This window comes from Aegilops tauschii, chromosome 1, assembly GCF_002575655.3.
Source record: "Aegilops tauschii subsp. strangulata cultivar AL8/78 chromosome 1, Aet v6.0, whole genome shotgun sequence".
Taxonomy (NCBI): Eukaryota; Viridiplantae; Streptophyta; class Magnoliopsida; order Poales; family Poaceae; genus Aegilops; species Aegilops tauschii.
Window position 1 is genome coordinate 452,243,185 of NC_053035.3, and position 16,647 is coordinate 452,259,831.

General features: G+C 40.3%; 1 long non-coding RNA gene across 3 annotated transcripts; it reads right to left on the reverse strand.

The window, feature by feature from the left end:
- Nucleotides 1–284: 284 nt before the first annotated feature.
- LOC109781830 (uncharacterized) lies at nt 285–14,710 on the reverse strand. Of its 3 annotated transcripts, XR_012186902.1 has the most exons (9): nt 14,446–14,710; nt 12,348–12,461; nt 11,893–12,232; nt 4,163–4,324; nt 3,899–3,979; nt 3,629–3,715; nt 3,081–3,260; nt 1,916–2,784; nt 714–1,245 (listed from the first exon to the last, which is right to left on the reverse strand). It is a non-coding gene; the product is annotated as an uncharacterized lncRNA (long non-coding RNA). The 3 variants fall into 3 exon arrangements; XR_012186904.1 differs by lacking the exons at nt 11,893–12,232; nt 12,348–12,461; nt 14,446–14,710 and having other exon boundaries at nt 285–1,245; nt 1,916–1,975; nt 2,383–2,784; nt 3,081–3,180; nt 4,163–7,420; XR_012186905.1 differs by lacking the exons at nt 3,899–3,979; nt 11,893–12,232; nt 12,348–12,461; nt 14,446–14,710 and having other exon boundaries at nt 285–1,245; nt 1,916–1,975; nt 2,383–2,784; nt 3,081–3,180; nt 4,163–4,658.
- Between the last annotated feature and the right edge of the window lie 1,937 nt (nt 14,711–16,647).

Genomic DNA, 16,647 nt, shown 5'->3' on the forward strand with positions numbered 1-16,647 from the left:
TAATATGTCATTCAAACGACACAGTAATATGTAGGCCGCAAACAAACTCAAGCTCCCACAGATTTGGCTCTTGCGTTCATATATTTACACGATGGCAAGCCACACTGGGATTGCAAACGCTTCCACACCTAGCATATGAGATTTAAGCTTAATTATGATGTCCTCACGCCAGCATCATTGCAAACCTATAGTGTGTCTCTGTCAGCACAGATCTACTCGGCTAACCAGTCAGGTTACAAGCACTCCCACACCATCTAAAGGGGTGGAAGCTAAAACAAGCTAACTGTTCTTTAATTCTTTTTTCTTTTTCTTTTTAAAGGGGATTCCCCCGATTTCATTTAAAGAAACCAAATCATTCTTTACAACCACCCGCCACACAAAAGCGACTCCACACCCTGAGATCGAACTGACCCAAGGGAGAAGATAGACCCCTAGCTGAACAACAGCCTAGGAAATTAACTCCAGCAACATGCAGATAACCGGGGAAGTCTAACAAGGACGGAGACACAACATGAACACTAACAAAGAAAATGAACGCAGCCCGAACACAATCCTAAGACATCACAATCCCAGCATCAGCTCCCATCGCCCAGCTTCTTTTGGCGCCATAAACTTCAGCCGCGACTTGCTCCAGAAGTGATGGTTTTGCGTCCTCCGACACCTGCAAGACACTCCAGTCAGTAATCCAATAGGCCACTCGAAACATAACAACAGACGGATCAACAGGCCATTTATGATTAAAGCACGCCAAGTTCCTCGCTTTCCAAATCCCCCAGAGAACAGCTGCTACACCCACTGTATATACTTCTCTCCTCTGGGAGTGCATCCCTTTAAGCCATCCATTAAAACAGGCTTTTGCATCTGCGAATCTACATTCAACCCGCAGACTACACTGGATCACATTCCAAATGTACTTAGCAAAACAGATGATTTATCGAGTCTTTATGGCCACAGAAAAGACAATCTGTTCACATTTTTCACCCCTATTCAGCAGAACGTCTCTAGTTAAAATGCTTTCCCTCAGCACCAACCAAAGGAACATTCTGATTTTAGGAGGTATTTTGATCTTCCACAGAAATCTGTAGTCTTCATAGACCAAGCCAAAATGCCAAACGCCAGACTGCAGCACATCAATCATCTTGAGAAGATCACATCCTGGAACATGAAACTTCATAGTTCACCCTTGTTTCCCCTCATCAAGATCACCTTGTAAGCAATGGACTTGCGCAGCTAAGCCAATCGATGCTGCAATTTTGGTTTTAACAAACAATCAGCACAGATCTGCAAATTTTACGTCCTACAAAAATAGAACACCAGCTCATGCTTGACACACATCTCGTGTTCTTCTACAGCAAATAGTTGACGGTGAAGCATAATCTTGAAGGGAGAAATTAAGGAAAGAGCAGGGAATTAGTGAACTGAACATCAAAAGCGAGCAGAGGTAGCTAAGACTTATAACTCAAACAACAATTCTTTCGCCCCAATAAATTAAAAGAATTTTCTGTTTGACAGCATATATCCAAAGGAACAAACATGTTGTCTGTTTTATTTCCTTGACACATCTACCCAGCGATCAAATGGTTCGCACATTTTTTCCTTCTTTTGATACATATCTCCCGAATAATCAAATGGTCGATTTCAAAGTACAGCAGTCATATTAGTGTGCCCGTTGTATCAGTTTTATGATTGGAATACAGTTTTCTCTGCATAAAAACAGATCCAAACAGCCAAGCCAACCGTCCAAAAGGACTATGTATATGTAACTAAATCAATAATCTAAAACAAGCAAGCAACAAGCTTGCTGGGAAACACATGCTACTCTCCCAAGCACGATTTAGTTCACGAGAATTAGATGCAAATTATTTAAATAAACAAATGGGTAACACATGATACTCTCCCAAGCAAAACCAGAAACCTGACTAAATGACCGGAGGCCAAGTTCACATATGCTCTAGCCATGATTTCCCCCAATTTTCTGCAACCAAAATGAAAGTGCATTATTAATTTAGCAGCAGGTACAAGCACACACTTAACAAGGGACAGTCCTAACTTGGGTTTCAGAGGCAAGAAACAGTCGAAGATTGAAAACATGTGTGCATGACTAATTTAGTAGCAGGTAAAACCACACACTTAACAGGGGACAATCCTAAGCTAGGTTTCAGAGGGAAATGGTTGAAGAACAAACACGTTGTCCTTCCTCCTTGTTCAATTCATCCCTTCCCACTTCAAAAAAGAAACAGATTGACATAGTTCAGTAATAATAATAGTAGCACATTGTTTCATAAGATTTTATATGACAGAAATTTAGACGGGTTTAAACTAAGAAAAGATAGAGCTGTGTAGGCATGGAAGAAGAAGAAACTGAGTGGAGTAGGATATCACCAGGAGCTTAGGCCTGTCATTCTGGCCTTACCGACGCCAAACTGAAAGAGCGTCATTGCCTGCTCTCCTTACCGAAGCCAAATTTGAAGAGGGTCATTGCCTGCTCTCCTTTTTGCTCCCACCCAATTATCACCTGGTTGTGATCCACCGCATCCTGCCCAGCGTCATGCTCCCTCCTCCACCTGCCGCCACCTCTTCGTTCTGAAAGTAGGCAAGCCACCAGAGGGGCGCCATGATGCAGCAGCACAGAAGAGGAGGCATCACTTCTCTTTCGCAATTTCGATTTTGGCCTCCACATTGACTGCACCTGGGAGGTGGCCATCATCCAAGGCAGTAAAGGAGAGGCGGTGATGGCTTGGATCCACCCTGATCTTTTGCGCTGGTGGCCGGATTCGTCCCTCTCTGTTCACCAGCAGGGGAGTGCATGAGAGAAAATAGAGATCTGGAAGAAAGGATTGACAAGTGGTGATGAGAAGAGGGTGGGGAGAAGGAGAGCGGAGAAGGTAGGGCATCAGTTAAAACAAGATTCAGTAAGCTGCTTCAGAAATAAGAACAAAGTACACTGCTTTAGGATACTTTATATGGGTGAATCAGCCCCAGATATATCTTCCAAAAAGAATTCATGTATACAACAACGATAGCCCTAGGGAGTGAAGAAATGGCATTATAATACCACGAGGGCAATGGATCCAACTCACCTTCATGTAGTCAGCAACATGACCTTCATAGATGTATTTGCGGTGAATCTCAGTGCCCAGCTGCTTCTTATCCTTCTTGAAGCCAGCAAGTCTCTTGTCGCTGTGCGGAATATCAGCCAACAGACTGAAGCGGATCAAGGGATAAACTGTATGCTTCCTAATTCAACAGCTTAGAACCCCCTAAATATAGAATAAAAGAAACACACCAACAATAGGCAATAAATTCAGTCCAAGATTAGGCATACTTCAAGTCTATCAGTGAGCCTGCCGCAGAGCGATGGATCAAACAACACTGCAAGTAAGCTATATATCTTTCTTGGCTTTCCATGTTTAACAATACATCTTTTAAAATGTCTATTATTTAGATTTCTAACCTATCCAGCAAAATTATCAATCGCACATTCAAGATCTGTAGGTAAACAAAATAACGGAGACTTTTCACCACAAGTCTCATCTAGCCATCACAAATCATAGCATCAGAATAAGAGAACAAAGTTTTAAAAAGTGACAAAACAAAAGAAAATCAAAGCATTACAGCAGCAGCTCACCATGGCAATCCTGGAAAGCAAAGACTTGTCAATGTAGAAGAGGTATGTGAAACCCTCTCCGCCTGATCTTCCTACTCTTCCTCGCGACTGCAGATGAAAAGAAAAGCTATGAACTTGAGATCCAGATCTCAGATTCATATACATAAAAAAAATTGTCAAAAAAGGCAAAGTAAAAATCTGAGAACTAAAACCAACTGATACAGGCTGCGAGAGCCCAAATAGTTCTGCATACAAGAATCTTTATTTCCCCATAAGAAAACTTCTCCATACCAAGTTGTGTATTCTTTGACACTTCCAGTGAGAAAAATATTTAGCAATAAAATTGGTCATTGAAGCTAAAGCACCATTCACCTACGCAACAATAACATAAATTAGTATCAGAGTTCTAACATCAAATAAAGGTGTAGTCCATAATAAGCTAACTACCTGGAATACCTAGCAATTTCAAATATATGCTTGAATGAAGCTGCAGAATGAGACAAAAAAGGGAGACAAGAGTGAGAGCAGGGGAGAGAAAGGAGGTGGAGGCAAAACCTTAACCGCCTCGGCATCCTTGCTCCTGCTCCTGCTGTGCCGGGAAGGAGAGGGTTCCGGGGCGCTTACGTGGAGTCGCCATTGTGCACAAGCTGCGGGTGTCGGCGCCCCAACTTCTGACCCCACCGCACGAACAGCCACACCACCGCACTGCGCATGCTCCTCGACGAAGAGGGGGAGCGCAGCCGAATTAAATCTCACAATCCACCATAAAGTTTGATTCAAGATCACAGTCGCCTAACTAAATCCAAATTCTTTCAAATTTATTAAAGATTCATTTATCCACCAATATAATAATCACCATGCTCATCTATTAGACCTAAAATCTCATAATCATCCACCAAACATCTTTGACTATCTTCTAGGCACAACCACCAAACTAAATCCAACTACAATCTCATAAATCACAAAGAAATTTCGTTCAATATCACAATCACCTAACTAAATCCAAATTGTTCAAGATTAATTAATGAGACGAACATCTTTGACTATATCCTCAAGATCACAATCAACTAACTAATCCATCAAAAATCTCATAATCCACCATAAAATTTGGTTCAAGATCACAATCACCTAACTATATTCAAAATTTTCCAAGTTTATTAAAAATTTATTTATCCATCAATAAAATAACCAACATGCTCACCTACTAGACCTAAATTCATATAATCTACCGAACATCTTTTTCTAGCTCGTCAAGATCCCAATCAACTAACTAAATCCAACCAAAAGCTCATAATCCACCATAAAAATTGGTCAAAAGATCACAATCACCTAACTAAATCCAAATTGTTCCAAACTAAATTAAATATTTGTTCATTCACCAATATAGTAATCACCATGCTCATCTACTAGACCTAAAATCTCATAATCCACTAAACATCTTTGATTAGCATCTCAAGACACAATCACCTAACTAAATCCAACTAAAATCTCATAAATCACCAAGAAATTTTAACTAAATCCAACTAAAATCTCATAAATCACCAAGAAATTTGGTTCAATATCACAATCACCTAACTAATAATCCACCAAACATCTTTAACATCCCCCCAAGCTCACAATTCACTAAGTAAATCTATTGAAAATCTCGTACTCCACCGTGAAATTTGTTCAAGATCACAATCGCCTAACTACATCCAAACATGTTTACTAAAGATCCATTTATCCATCAATATAATAACCACCATGCTCACTTACTAGACCTAAATTAACATAATTCATCAAACATCTTTAACTATCTCGTCAAGATCACAGTCACCTAACTACATCCACCAAAACCACAAAATGCACCATGAATTTGGTTGAAAAATAACAATCACCTGACTAAATCAAAATTGTTCCAAACTGAATTAAAGATTTGTTTATCTACCAATATAATAATCACCATTCTCATCTACTAAACCTAAAATCTAATAGTCGAGCAAACATCTTTGTATATATTTTCGAGACACAATCACTTAACTAAATCCACCTAAAATCTCATAATCCAGCGTGAAATTCGGTTAAGTATCACAACCACCTAACTAAATCCAAATTGTTCAACATTAATTAATCCACCAAACATCTTAGACTATATCCTCAAGACCACAATCAACTAACTAATCCATAAAAAATCTCATAATCCACCATAAAATTTGGTTTAAGACCACAATTGCCTAACTAAATCCAAATTGTTCCAAATCTATTAAAGAGTCATTTATCCACTAATATAATGATCAACATGCTCACCTACTAGACCTAGATTCACATAATCCATCAAACATCTTTTACTAGCTCGTCAAAATCACAATAAACTAACTAAATCCAACCAAAACCTTATAATCCACCATAAAATTAGGTTAAAAGATCACAATGACCTACTAAATCCAAAAAATTTCAAACTAAATTAAATATTTGTTTATCCACCAATATAATAATCACCATGCTCATCTACTAGACCTAAAATCTCATAATCCACGAAACATCTTTGATTATCATCTCAAGACACAATCACTACTAAATCCAACTAAAATCTCATAAATTATGGAGTTAAAGATTAATTAATCCACCGAACATCTTTGACTATATCCTCAAGATCACAATCAACAAAATCCATTAAAAATCTCGTAATCCACCATGAAATTTGTTCAAGATCACAATCGCCTAACTAATTCCAAATTGCTCCAGTTTAAAGTCCCTACTTCCTTGAGATTGAGGTTTCTTCTACCTCTAATGGCTTCTTTATTTCCTAAGAGAAGTATATCCAAGATCTTGCTTGTGCTGCTCTTACTGATGAGTGCATTGTTGAGACTACTATGAAGCTCAACATCCACCTTTGTGTCCACCTCCGCTCCTTGTAAGTCCGGATGGGCATCCGTTGCCTGGTGGCGGGTTGCTACGTGTGATGTCTTGATCCCACATCCCGTGTTCCCTTGCTGCGTGACACCATAACCGCACACTCAAGACACAATCACCTAACTAAATCCAACTAAAATCTCATAAATCACAGAGTTAAAGATTAATTAATCCATCGAACATCTTTGACTATGTCCTCAAGATCACAATCAACAAAATCCATTGAAAAAACTCACAATCCACCATGAAATTTGTTCAAGATGACAATCGCCTAACCAATTCCAAATTGCTTCATGTTTAAAGTCGCTACTTCCTTGAGATTGAGGTTTCTTCACCTCTAATGGCTTCTTTATTTCCTAAGAGAAGTATATCCAGGATCTTCTTGCTCATGCTGCTCTTACTGATAAGCACACTTTAGAGACTGCTATGGAGCTCAACATCCACCTTTGTGTTCACCTCCGCTCCCTATAAGTCTGGATGGGCATCCTTGCCTGGTGGCGGGTTGCTATGTGTGCTGTCTTGATCCACATCCCGTGTTCCCTTGCTGCGTGACACCATAACCGCACGCTCAAGCACCACCAATGGTGAGCAAGAGCTGAGACAATCGGCGCATACCTGGATTTTACCCACGGGACGGGCCCGAGAACACGTCGCTACCTATCGTCAAGGCTAAGAGCGCACAGTAGGAGAACATGGGATGCTTAATAAAGTGCGTGACACAAAATCCGCAAACAGGACAAGGACACCAAGCCGGATCAGCGGGGAACGAAGGGTGCACAGGCACGTGGGATGCTGGATCAAGTCCATCTGCTGCCACTACCCCCAGTCTCTCCACCTATGTTGCCTTGTTTACCAATTATTTTCAGTGGTGGCATCATCGCCTTAAGTCACTTGTGTGGCCCTCATCTCTATCCACCAATATAATGATCAACATGCTCACCTACTAGACCTAAATTCACATAATCCACCAAACATCTTTTACTAGCTCGTCAAAATCACAATCACATAAGTAAATCCAACCAAAACTTTATAATCCATCATAAAATTAGGTTAAAAGATCACAATCACTGAACTAAATTAAATATGTTTATCCACCAATATAATAATCACCATGCTCGTCTATTAGACCTAAAATCTCATAATCCACCAAAAATCTTTGATTATCTTCTCAAGACACAATCACCTAACTAAATCCAACTAAAATCTCATAAATCATAGAGAAATTTGGTTCAATATCACATTCACCTAACTAAATCCAAATTGTACAAGATTAATTAATCCACCGAACATCTTTGCCTACCTCCTCAAGATCACAATCAACAAAATCTATTGAAAATCTCGTAATCCACCATGAAATTTGTTCAAGATCACAATCGCCTAACTAATTCCAAATTGCTCCATGTTTAAAGTCGCTACTTCTTTGAGATTGAGGTTTCTTTCACCTCTAATGGCTTCTTTATTTCCTAAGAGAAGTATATCCAGGATCTTCTTGCTCGTGTTGCTCTTACTGATGACCACATTTTTGAGACTGCTATGGAGCTCAACATCCACCTTTGTGTCCACCTCCGCTCCCTGTAAGTCCGGATGGGCATCCGTTGCCTGGTGGCGGGTTGCTATTTGTGCTGTCTTGATCCCACATCCCGTGTTCCCTTGCTGCGTGACACCATAACCGCACGCTCAAGCACCACCAATGGCGAGCAAGAGCTCAAACAATCGGCGCATACCTGGATTTTACCCACGGGACGGGCCCGAGAACACGGCGCTACCTATCGTCAAGGCTAAGGGCGCACAGTAGGAGAACGTTGGATGCTTAATCAAGTGCGTGACACAAAATCCGCAAACAGGACAAGGACACCAAGCCGGATCGGGGAGAATGAAGGGTGCACAGGCATGTGGGATGCTGGATCAAGTCCATCTGCTGCCACTACCCACAGTCTCTCCACCTATGTTGCCTTGTTTACCAATTATTTTCAGTAGTGGCATCATCGCCTTGAGTCACTTGTGTGGCCCTCATCTCTATCCACCAATATAATAATCAACATGCTCACCTACTATACCGAAATTCACATAATCCACCAAACATCTTTTACTAGCTCGTCAAAATCACAATCACATAACTAAATCCAACCAAAACTTTATAATCCATCATAAAATTAGGTTAAAAGATCACAATCACCGAACTAAATTAAATATTTTTATCCACCAATATAATAATCATCATGCTCGTCTATTAGACCTAAAATCTCATAATCCACCAAAAATCTTTGATTATCTTCTCAAAACACAATCACCTAACTAAATCCAACTAAAATCTCATAAATCATAGAGAAATTTGGTTCAATATCACAATCACCTAACTAAATCCAAATTGTACAAGATTAATTAATCCACCGAACATCTTTGACTACCTCCTCAAGATCACAATCAACAAAATCTATTGAAAATCTCGTAATCCACCATGAAATTTGTTATCGCCTAACTAATTCCAAATTGCTCTGTGTTTACTAAAAGATCCACTTCTCTACCAATATGTCATTCCTGAGGCATTGGCGATGGTGGCTTCGCTAACCTGAAGACGTAAAGGGAACACGACGAAGGCGTAAAGCAGACGAGGGAAAACTCAAATGAAGTGTGGGCCTGCGGGGCTGTGAGTGAGTGAGCTGTTGGGCCAACGGGTCGTGTAATCGCGTCATGTAAGCCTACGTGTTATAAGCAAGGTCCCGAGGAGGGAAACTTATCAAAAATTTGATATTGAACTCTAGCCTCTCATTTTCTGTCTATTCTATCTTGTTGCTTTCTTCTACCTCTGTTTCCTCTCTTCTCCCGATTTTAATTCCACTCGTCATAGCTGATGTAGCACGACGCCAGCGAAATCCTACCGGAGTCGGGTCGTGACACAATATAACAGTCAACATGCTCACCTACTAGATCAGAATTCACATAAGCCACCGAACATCTTTTACTAGCTCACTAAAATCACAATCACCTAACTGAATCCAAATTGTTCCAGATTGAATTACATATTTGTTTATCCACCAATATAATAATCACCATGCTCATCTATTAGACCTAAAATCTCATAATCCATCAAACATCTTTGACTATCTTCTCAAGACACAATTTGGTTTAATATCACAATCACCCAACTAAATCTAAATTGTTCAAGATTAATTAATACACCGAACATTTTTGACTATCTTCTCAAGATCACAATCAACAAACTAATCAATCAAAAATCTCATAATCCACCATAAAATTTGGTTCAAGATCACAATCGCCTAACTAAATCCCAATTTTTCCAAGTTTCTAAAAGTTTATTTATCCGCCAAATAATAACCAACATGCTCACCTACTAGACCTAAATTCACATAATCTACTTAACATCTTTTACTAGCTCGTCAAGATCCCAATCACCTTAACTAAGTCCAACCAAAACCTCAAAATCTACCGTAAATTTTGATCAAAAGATCACAATCAACTAACTAAATCCAAATTGTTCCAAACTAAATTAAATATCTGTTTATCCACCAATATAATAATCACCATCCTCATCTATTACACCTAAAATATCATAATCCACCAAACATCTTTGACTATCTTCTGAAGACACAATCACCTAAGTAAGTCCAACTAAAATCTCATAAATCACCGAGAAATTTGGTTCAATATCACAATCTCATTAATCAAAATTGTTCAAGATCAACTAATCCACCAAACATCTTTGACATCTACCCAAGATCACAATCTACTAACTAAATCCAAATCTCGTAATCGAACATGAAATTTGTTCAAGATCACAATCGCCTAACTAAATCCAAATTGCTCCATGTTTACTAAAGACCATTTATTCACCAATATAACAATCACCATTCTCACTTACTAGACCTAAATTAACATAATTCACAAAACATCATTGACTATCTCATCAAGATCACCGTCACCTAGCTAACTAAATCCAACAAAACCACAAATTCCACCATGAATTTGGTTGAAAAATCATAACCACCTAACTAAATCCAAATTGTTCCAAACTAAATTAAAGATCTATTTATGCACCAATATAATAATCACCATGCTCATTTATCATACCTAAAATCTCATAATCCACCGCACATTTTGACTATCTTCTAAAGACACAATCACCTAACTAAATCCACCTACAATCAAATAAATCACCAATATAATAACCACCATGCTCCAAGTTTACTAAAAATCCATTTATCCACCAATATAATAACCACCATGCACACTACTAGACATAAATTCTCACATAATCCATCGAACATCTTTGACTATCTCGTCAAGATCACAATCACCTAACTAAATCCAACCCAAACATCAAAATCCACCGTGAATTTGGTTAAAAGATCACAATCACCTAACTAAATTCAAATTGTTTCAAACTAAATTGAAGGTCTGTTTATCCACCAATATTATAGTCACCATGCTCACATATTAGACCTAAAATCTTAAAATCCATCGAACATTTTTGGCCATCTTCCCAAGATCATAATTACTTAACTAAATCCACCTGAAATCACATAAATCATTGCGAAATTCGGTTAAATATCACAATAGCCTAACTAAATCCAAATTGTTCAGATTAATTAATCCATCGAATATCTTTGAGTATCTCCTCAAGATCACAATCAATTGACTAAATCCATCTAAAATCTCGTATTCCACCATGAAATTTTGTTCGAGATCACAATCGTCTAACTAAATCCAAATTTTCTCAAGTTTATTAAAAATTTACTTATTCGCCAATATAATAACCACCATGCTCACCTACCAGACCTAAATTCACATAATCCACCGAACATCTTTTACTAGCTTGTCAAGATCACAATCACCTAAATAAATCCAACCAAAACCTCATAATCCATCATGAAATTTGGTTTAAGATCACAATCACTTAACTAAATCCAAAATGTTCCAAACAATATTAAAGATCTATTTATCCACCAATATAATAATCACCATGCACATCTATCATACCTAAAATCTCATAATCCGCCGAACATTTTTACTATCTTCTCAAGATTAAATCACATAACTAAATCAACCTAAAATCTCATAATCCATCATGAAGTACGGTTCAATATCACAACCTCCTAACAAAATCCAAATTGTCCAAGATTAATTAATCCACCGAACATCTTTGACTATCTCCTCAAGATCACAATGAACTAAATGAATGCATCAAAATCTCGTAATCCACCATGAAATTTGGTTCAAGATCATAATCGCCTAACTAAATCCAAATTGCTTCAAGTTTATTAAAGATCTATTTATCCACCAATATAATAACCACCATGCTCATTTACTAGACATAAATTTTCATAATCCACCGAACATCTTTGACTATCTCGTCAAGAAAGGACCCAGTTTACCTTGTTAGCAATTTGCATCTGGAATTGCTCAACACTAGGTTGAGGTGCATTGTACTTCCAATTAGAGATAGTGCCATATGGGCCAGCATCAGCCTACAAAAAGGTCACATGACAAGCATGGTTGAATAAATGGATGCACAACTAATGTGAAGTCGAGACGATAAAAAAGATATCACAGCTCTGCTTATCTGGTCAGGTGGTCAGGAGTGCACGAAAGATCAACCAATCTTGTCTCTAACCCGAGTTGAACATCCATCTCCCTCGTTACTTGGATCTTTGCCCCTGATTGAAGTTGGATAAGCTTTATAGTTTCTCCAGCATTTGCAATGATAACACCAACCTTAAAGAAGTTACGAACATTATCAGTTAGCAGAGCAAAAAAATTGCACTTCATGCAACCTTGTATCAACTACAAGAATGCAAAAACCAAACGAGTAAACTCCCAAGTAACATACCTTCCATTTGGGATATCAATGTCTTTTGTTGTACTACCACTCTGGTATCCACCACCGTATGAAGAATACTGATGTGTGTTTCAGAAGATAATGGTAGGATGGAAGAACCATGGCCTAGAAACAAAACAGCAACTCATTATATTACTAATAGCTGCAGATCTGTTGAGTGAGAAGAACAACCTTCATGTGGACAACATAAAACAGTACATAAGTAACAAATAACGCTTGGAAATCACATCATCTATGTACTACATGAGATAATCAAATATTTGGCTCTTTGCCGATAGACAATCATCAATGCAGTATGTTACCCTTTTTTGCATGTCAGTTGTTGCATCTAGCAGACAGGGGCCAGTTCCACGAGACATGGATTAAAATCGTGATATAGCAGAATCAAACGATGCATACTATTGATCATCTACACAAAATATATTAGCCAGAATTATCAACAAACTCTACTAGCCATCCTTCTAAGCATGTAATAATATTGGAGCTCATTATATGGAGATCTAAACTTCCTAGCGACGATAAAGGAATTGCTAGGCGTTTTCTTGTTGCCTAGATCCTAGTAAGGTTAAGCTTCGCCTAGGCGGGCTATTTTCTTCCACAGCTTCCTAAACATATCGCTAAATCACATGGATCGCATAGCAGTACTCGACAGCTAAGGCCCACTTGGCGGCGAGAGAGAGAAAAGGGAGAGGATGACGGGAGAGAGCCAGTTGTGTAGTATGTATATGTATAAGTTCCATGTAGATTTGATGAGAAACTAGAGACGCTAGCTTTTGATTTGGGTTGAGTTTGATTTGTGGGGTACGGACAACGGCAGCAACCATGTCAATGGTTTAGTTCGCCGGAATCTATATGATGGTTTGAATTAGTTGGTTTCGGTTCATAATGGAAAGCTGCCAAAGGTTTTTTTCAATGTATGCATGATGGATTTATCAAGTTCAATGTGTGTGCGGTGGATTTAGCCCAATGTGTGTGTGCGGCGTGCTTGCGGGCAAAGTGTTCAATGAATTCCGTGAACAAAATGTCAATTATAGGGATTAAAGTTTAGGGAATCTGCTAGAGATGTTCTAAGATGTTCATATTATTCCAATCCTATGCCCATTGCATCCAAACAACTAAAATTATAACAAGATTGTGATGCAAACATCGTCCTTACGCTATACAGTACCATATCAAGATTATTCTCCTCCTTTGTAAGAAAAATATCCCCCCCCCCCACCCCAAAGTGTATAAGACTCTTGTCGATTCAGTTCAGATAAGACTGGCATATATCTGAGGTGATGAGCTTAGTGACGCTCATAAATTCTTTCTAGTTCAGTATGTGAGAACTGAGCTAGTGAGTTATCATACCAAGGTCATATATGCTACCTATATTATTGCACACAACATGCAAGCACGGTGCACTGGTTACATCTTGTGAGGTATACTATCTCACCCTAATGAATACTCAGTAGTTAGCCATCAGTCTCCCTCCTATACTGGGGACAAGTGCAGTTTCCTCGCTAGAAAAACAATGCATGTGGTTCAGACAACTAAATTGCAGCATCACATTCTAATTTCTAAACTCCGAGTGCAAAGCATCAAGTCTGTTCAGGTGAGTAGGACGATTACCCACAGCCATGATTTAATTTTGTCGAGTTTTTCACTCAATGCACTAAGCTGAACGTGAACCGCGAACAGAAGTTTTTCACTGGAGAAGCATTATACAGATTTCGGACTTCCTCAAACAAAATAATTTGCTTGAATAAAAACGCATCATGTCTGTTCGATAGGATTCTCACATCTAGAATCAAGATTGTGCACAAGTGTCAAACGCAAGTGTCCACAACATCAGAGTCCGCTCAATGATAACTGTTGGCTGGAAGAGGGATCATAACAAACAAGTGCAAATTGCTTAAGGGGGTTCAACAAAACTGTGAGACACTTTTTTTCTTTCTTTCTTTCTTTCTATCATGCCCTGTGAATGGAAGTACAATTCAGGCATATGCTATGTATGCCTCAACAGCAGAATAGAGTGCAACTCCTACAATATTCAGACTATCAAGGACGAGATGAGATAAAAACGAGACGAGTAGGACGCTAGCGGGACCTGCTGGAAGAGGTGGGCGACGTAGGAGCCCTGCGAGATGAGGGCGAGGAGGTGCTTGAGCGTCGACCTAATCGCCGTCGAAGCGGGAGCCGAGGAGCGCCGGGATGGCGGCGGCGTCCGGGTCGTCGTAGAGATGCGCGTCCGCCCCACCACCCACGACGTTGCCGCGCCGCTGGCCCGCACCCGCCGAACCAGTCTCTCTCTAGGCTATAGGCCGCCTTGCGTGCCCCGGCTCCCTCTTCGAACCCGGCGGCGAAAGGCTACGCGGCGGCGGTCTTTTTTTTTTAGGGCTAGGCGGCGGCGATCTGGGAGCGTTACCCGGTCCGTGACTTCGTGTCCGTCTCCGTCTCGTGCGGGAGCGCGATGGGTCCACGGAGCGGGCCGAACTTGACGTGTCCGGGCGAGGGGCTGGCCCGTACTTTTGTGGGCCTGGTCCACATAGGGGAGACGGATGGGCTTGGAAGCTGGGACACAGCAGATCTGGTCGTCCTCGTCGGGGTGGCGATTTACGAAGCCGCTGCTTGATGCTCAAAAGAAAAAAACGAAGCCGCTGCTTTAGTCTCAAAAAAAAAAAACGAAGCCGCTGCTTCAATTCAACCGTCACCTTTGCCTCACGTTGGCGGATGTGTTAATGTGGAGGATCACATCACGTGCCTACGTTCAGTTTGGCTATTGCAAGTTGCAACAACCTCCTGGCCTTGCATTGACTACTGTAATGTGTAGTTGACTATATATGAAGCTCCTACCTTGCGCTGATTGATAGACCAAGGCAAGACGATCGATGCACGAAGACGGTCAGTTGAACAGTGAGCCTAGAGTGGTGCACACTGCACAGCGCAGATTGTAGAGATGGGCGTCGGAGGTGTCAGTAAAATGTTAGTCTCGCTGACCGTGTCCATCCGTTCCGCATGTATGTTAGGGTTGCCGATCTATCCTGGCAGTCCATTTGTTGGAGATTCGTGTAGCAGTCCAAATGCTAGTTGGTGCAGATTCTCCGGTCTTCCTCGGGCATGCGCCGGCACTCTTTCTTCAAATGTCAACCAATGCGCATTTGGTCTTTGATGCTCGGATCCTAGATATGCATTGTTGTCGGACTGCGTGAAAATTAGAGCCCGCCGCTTCTGTACCTTTCAATCGATGAAGAGCTCGAGGGTCACACTATTGATACAACCTCGACAGCTCTCCCCTCTCTCCATCGTCGACGTGGACCGCTGGCAATCACCAAATGAAATGACATGCCACCGTGGGTCTGCGTGATAGAACGTCATCCCAAACACATTGTACGCTGACAATCCAATAGAAATTAAGCAACGAAAAGTAAAGACCCAAAACGCAAAGGACCTTAGATAAATCTGGAAATATCATAATACTGGTGTCGAACAACGCTCATGTGTACGTATAACCGCAAGCGTTAACATATGAACTTGGATGGATGGTAACTTAATTTTCTTTCTGTCCTGCAATATTGTTAAGCAAATCATGTGTTAAGGTAATCCTATGGATCATCTCATATATATTCTTCCAAATCGAACCATCCAGGTTGGAGAATAAAAAACAATCGGTTAGAGAATGCAAAACAATCCAACACTATAACGATGGGAATGAACAAATTGTGGGTTTGACGTAACAAAAATGACGCTTCGGGATGTAACCACGGGTATGTACTATCAAAGTGATGTCACATCGAGAAGCCAATGACCTCGTTTGCTCCCATGTTGTTCTCGACAATGACATTTATTTGTTTGTTCGTCATTGAGGATTGCTGTAATTTGTAGAAGCGTCAGTGAATGGGACAAGATAGAGGCCTTGGAGTAGGAATGGTAGCTCGATGGCAGCGGATCTGTAATCTTTCTGACGTCATCAAATCGGTTTGATGGATCCAGGTCCAGATCATCATAGGGATAATCTCTTCCCGGCATGTCATAGCAACCCGTGCTTCACAAGTTTGTTGGTCAATTCTAACCTCTAAGGGCAGCCACTACGTACGCCAAGCCAAATTAGCAATATACTACAATCAAGAAGCACCGATGTCAAACTTGGCAAAGTTCTGTAGTGTTGCCATTGCCAAATTCTGTAGCAAGTGGACCCTGCACTAACACAAATGAACTTTCTTTTTCACCTAGCGCTGGTTCTTCTCCCTCACAGTGGACTGCTTCACACCCCATTGTTTATTCAGCTACTAAAGGAGTTTGGCATCGGAGC